The sequence below is a fragment of the Doryrhamphus excisus genome, chromosome 22, assembly GCF_030265055.1.
Source record: "Doryrhamphus excisus isolate RoL2022-K1 chromosome 22, RoL_Dexc_1.0, whole genome shotgun sequence".
Taxonomy (NCBI): Eukaryota; Metazoa; Chordata; class Actinopteri; order Syngnathiformes; family Syngnathidae; genus Doryrhamphus; species Doryrhamphus excisus.
Genome location: NC_080487.1, coordinates 4,715,088 through 4,721,087, shown reverse-complemented (window position 1 = coordinate 4,721,087; position 6,000 = coordinate 4,715,088).

Below are 6,000 nucleotides of genomic sequence, written 5' to 3'. Positions count from 1 at the left end.
TATATATCTCTATATATAGAGAGAGAGATGTATAGAGATATACATATATATATACATATATATATACATGGATGGATGGACGGACAGACGGCCAGACGGATAGACGGCCAGACGGATAGACAGATAGGGATATGTATACGTAGATATATAGAGATATATAGCTATATAGTGAGATAGAGAGATACGTATATAGAGAGACATATAGATATATAGCTAGATAGCTAGATACTATATAGCTAGATATATAGCTAGATACTATATAGCTAGATACTATATAGCTAGATATATAGCTAGATACTATATAGCTAGATAGACGTGCTGTGATAAATAGAAGCATGGATTCTGCTGTATAGGGTTTGGCCAATGAAGGATTTGTATCCAGTGCGTGCAAACAGGGAATTCACATAGAAGTGTGCAACATGGACATGAACATTAATGTGTGCATGTAAGCTCACACATTTTCAGAAAACATTTGGGCTTGAGGCCCAGTAACCTTTCTCCACCCCCAACCCCCCCCCCCAATTTGTAGTTTACTTTCTCTGGTCTACATCAGTTGATGTGTGTGCTTTCCACTTCCCTTCCACTAGTGCAGTTCATGTTCACATTGTAAAAATTCCAAGCGTACCAAACCGCAACACGGCAAGCTACGTGACATTGCGCTCATCTCCAACTGGTCAGCAAGGCAGGAATGTGAACAAGAAGAATGTCAAAGGTGGAACACAACCTTGAGCAAAAGACGTGGTTTGTTGATAACCTAACATGACCTTATTTTACTCAGACAATTGTAGTAATACAAGGAAATGAGTAATAAAAGTAATGTTGTTATTTAGATGGTATTGCTACATTGTTTTATATTTGTATACAGTCGTCTCAATTGGTTCCAGACTGATCAGCATATTTCCACTAAGTAGGATTCAATATTACTAAATGAAATAATTTCATGAAATATTTGCATAAAAACCTGTTTATGTCTTTCCCAATATGTTTTTTAACCATTATTAGAGCCCTGCAGATTTGAAAAAAACACCCCTATAGTCACACCGTAACATGAAATAACACACCCTTACCACTTCCACATTGCATGGGAGGCAATGTTGCCACTGTCTTCATACTGTCAACCATATGTTAAAAACCTTGATTTGGTTTTAGATGGTTCTTTTATATTCCTTTTTTATATCAGATCAACACCAAAAGTTGTCGTATTGCTTACTTTCCTGAACTAGAAAGCTCAGTTTTCTATGTCGCTTATCCTCATTAGGGTCGCGAGTGTGCTGGAGAATAAAGCCCAATTATAACAATAAAAATCTAATGTTGGACTCCTTCGATGTACATCTAATAAGACCTGACTTGGTGACAATAAGAAGATGGTGGATGGTACATAAAGCCTCATAAATATGATTGATCATGGGAATACACTATGTCAACCGAGCAAAAATGTGTTTACGCCAATGGGAATTTTTATATGTGGGTGGGTAGTTTCACACGTAGACGTTACTGTGCGTGTCCTGCTCAGACCCATGACTCCATGTTCAGACTGGGTACCACACAGCGGCTAAGTCAGCTCACACCTGACATCAGAATGTGTCTCCACTGAGTGCTTGTGGTTGGGTTTCCCTTCCTTGTCTACGGTGACGTAGTGTGGGAGGGGCAGAGGGGGCTGTAAAAATGTTGGGTGTGCAAAAACAATTGAAAAGAAAAACAAATAGTGAAAGTGCTGACAAATTTCAGAGCTGAAACTCCTGCCTCTACCTACTAGTAGCCATAATTTGATATACTGGATATAATCGTCATCATAGAATTATCTGTTATCTGTTGAATGAAAATTTCAGGAATATGTTGGAAATGGAATATAAAGGGACTGAGTCCATTTTGGGGTTGATCTGGATCACCATCTGGATACAGAATTATTTTTTTAAAAGGATTCTTTAACATCTTTAAAGCACAAGTCTTTGTCCGGCACCCATCAGTCAATGAAACCTCAAGTCTTTGTCGGGCACTCAAGAGTCAGTGAACCTCAAGTCTTTGTCGGGCACTCGAGAGTCAGTGAACCACAAGTCTTTGTCGAGCACTCAAGAGTCAATGAACTTCAAGTTTTTATCGGGCACCCATGAGTCAGTGAACCTCAAGTCTTTGTCGGGCACCCATGAGTCAGTGAACCTCAAGTCTTTGTCGGGCACTCGAGAGTCACTGAACCTCAAGTCTTTGTCGGGCACCCATGAGTCAGTGAACCTCAAGTCTTTGTCGGGCACCCATGAGTCAGTGAACCTCAAGTCTTTGTCGGGCACCCATGAGTCGGTGAACCTCAAGTCTTTGTCGGGCACTCGAGAGTCACTGAACCTCAAGTCTTTGTCGGGCACCCATGAGTCAGTGAACCTCAAGTCTTTGTCGGGCACTCGAGAGTCAGTGAACCTCAAGTCTTTGTCGGGCACCCGTGAGTCAGTGAACCTCAAGTCTTTGTCAGGCACCCATCAGTCTGTGAACCTCAAGTCTTTGTCGGGCACCCATCAGTCTGTGAACCTCAAGTCTTTGTCGGGCACCCATGAGTTAGTGAACCTCAAGTCTTTGTCGAGCACTCGAGAGTCAGTGAACCTCAAGTCTTTGTCGGGCACTCGAGAGTCAGTGAACCTCAAGTTTTTGTCAGGCACCCAAGAGTCAGTGAACCTCAAGTCTTTGTCGGGCACTCCGGAGTCAGTGAACCTCAAGTCTTTGTCGAGCACTCGAGAGTCAGAGAATCTCAAGTTTTTGTCGGGCACCCATGAGTCAGTGAACCTCAAGTCTTTGTCGGGCACTTGAGAGCCAGTGAACCTCAAGTCTTTGTCAGGCACCCATGAGTCAGTGAACCTCAAGTCTTTGTAGGGCACCCATGAGTCAGTGAACCTCAGGTCTTTTTCGGGTACTCGAGAGTCAGTGAACCTCAAGTTTTTGTCGGGCACTCGAGAGTCAGTGAACCTCAAGTCTTTGTCGGACACCCACGAGTCGGTGAACCTCAAGTCTTTGTCGGGCACTCAAGAGTCAGTGAACCTCAAGTCTTTATCGGGTACCCATGAGTCAGTGAACCTCAAGTCTTTGTCGGGCACCCGTGAGTCAGTGAACCTCAAGTCTTTGTCGGGCACCCATGAGTCAGTGAACCTCAAGTCTTTGTCAGGCACCAATCAGTCTGTGAACCTCAAGTGTTTGTCGGGCACCCATCAGTCTGTGAACCTCAAGTCTTTGTCAGGCACCCATGAGTTAGTGAACCTCAAGTCTTTGTCGGGAACTCGAGAGTCAGTGAACCTCAAGTCTTTGTCGGGCACCCATCAGTCAATGAAACCTCAAGTCTTTGTCGGGCACCCATCAGTCAGTGAACCTCAAGTCTTTGTCGGGCACTCGAGAGTCGGTGAACCTCAAGTCTTTGTCAGGTACCCATGAGTCAGTGAACCTCAAGTCTTTGTCGGGCACTCAAGACTCAGTGAACCTCAAGTCTTTGTCGAGTACCCATGAGTAAGTGAACCTCAAGTCTTTGTCGAGCACTCAAGAGTCAGTGAACCTCAAGTCTTTGTCGGGCACCCATCAGTCAGCGTTTGTTGTGTCGAGCCTGTGACGCCGTTTGGGCAGGAAGCGGAAGAGAGGCAAGTAACAAGTCTGTTGCTTTTTCCATGAGGCAAATACATTTATACAAAGTAACATTTCCAAGTAATACCAGTAATGCCACGTATTTATCTGTAAACGACAAAGACCTGAAAGGTCACGAGTGACTTGGAGGGCTGCAATACGTCTCATCCTTCATTCAGCTGCACCTTTGCTGAACTGTAAACTTACACCGGACTTGTTTTCCATCTTAACAGTGTGTGTCTGTCAGTAGGTCCTTGTGGATGCTAACCTCAAAATGCATTCCATGCCTTGGCATTCTTTCACGCCTACTCTGTCTTTTCCTGCCTGCTTTCCTTACAACCGGTGGAGGTTCTGGTTTGAATGACACCCTCGGTGGATGGACGATGTAACCCCCCCTTGATATGTATTAAGTTATACATTGCCACAAAGGCTTAATTTTATATGAAACACAAAACGGAAGGAAAAAATATGTTTTTGCCGTTCACAAATACTTCTTATTCTTAAATCCACATTTACACCATTTGTTTTTTCAGTGTTTTGTTGACACAAATGAACAGCACTATTATCATCATCTCCTACCGTCATCATCCATCTAGCAGCCAAGGCTAAACCAACTCATACCAACTCAAGTGAACTAGCATGTTAGAGGCTCTTGATCTGCAATATAATTAATATGATATGATATAAACATATAATCCATCCATTCATTTTCTATGCTGCTTATCCTCAACAGGGTCACAAATACGTTGGAGCTTATCCCAGCTGTCTTCGGGCGATAGGTGAGGTACACCCTTTATTTTAGAGCAATTACTGTTGTCAGTTCCATTTTTACCTTGTAATTAACCTGAAGGCTGAGGTCCAGCAGCACCCGGCCCCTTGCAAAGGGGCGGCTATCATCCACCTGTCTCATTCCGGGTGTTTAAACTGCTTTGATGCAAACGGATCGATGCAGAACTCGAATGTGTGTGGAGATTTTGATCCTTTGTTAGTCTATCAGGCCCATGGACTGCAAAATTGGGGTAATCTCTGAGACAATGGGCTTTTTTTTTCCTTTCTTGGGCTCACATCAAAGCTTTGAAATGTGACATGGACATGTTAGATCCTCTGGCCTCTCAGTGGCCTCATAGCGCGCCATCACATTATATGTGGATGTGAGTTTGGCGGCACTGAGTCAACTTCATGAAGACAGTAGAGCGTCTCCGCTGACCTATCAGGGTTTATGAGGCAGGGTGTGGCTTTTGGATGTAAATGACGTTGAGGAGACGTTAACAGCAGCAGACGACAAGTGTTGCCTGTGTCTTTTATTTCCTTTTTATTGTCTTTTAGATGTTTGACTGGGCCAGGGCTCAATAAAGCGAGGACACCTTGTAAATGTTCAGTGGCATGACCTCCATGACCTTTTTCCCTGCTCAGACAAGTCTTTTCACAGCCATGATAACATTTTAAGTAGGCAAGAATCATCAATCAATATTATCCATACCAAGGGTAGTAGTAGTTTCACTTCTCTCCTGTGTTTATGGTCACAAATTGTATTGTTGACAATACTTGACATTGTTTACAAAGGAAAATATATTAAGGCTTTGGGGGCCAAAAGCCAAATGATTTAAATAAGAGCTAATACGAATTCTTGTTTCTTGCTAGTTTGCTTATTATGCTCTACTGACTTTATTTGTGCTCAAACAATTGCATGTAATAATAACAATAAATACATTTATGATTTTGTTGTTATAGTCTTTCATATTTTGTATTTGTTAACAATACTACTGTAATATACATATAATAGTAAATATATATATGTATATGCATTTTTACTAATAAAGCTGTTGAGGCAATGTGCGTAATAATTGTACACACGGTGTATTAGCTTTATAAATAAGGACTCCTACTTTGCAGAAATTCACCTATCATGTTTGGGTCTGGAACCAATTAACCACGATAAATGAGGGATTACCGTAACTGGACTGTTCTGGTTGTTTTAGCCGAGCAGGCTTCACTAGATAGGACAGCCCTAGCCTGAGAGATAGGACAGCTCTAGCTTGACTACATAGGACAGGTCTAGCCTGACTACATAGGACAGGTCTAGCCTGACTAGATAGGACAGCTCTGGCCTGACTAGATAGGACAGCTCTGGCTTGACTACGTAGGACAGCGCTAGCCTGACTAGATAGGACAGCGCTAGCCTGACTAGATAGGACAGCGCTAGCCTGACTAGATAGGACATCTTTGGCCTGACTAGATAGGACATCTTTGGCCTGACTAGATAGGACATCTGGCCTGACTAGACAGGACATCTCTGGCCTGACTAGATAGGACAGCTCTGGCCTGACTACATAGGAAAGCACTAACCCTACTAGATAGGCCAGTTCTAGCCCGACTACATAGGACAGCGCTAGCCCGACTAGATAGGAC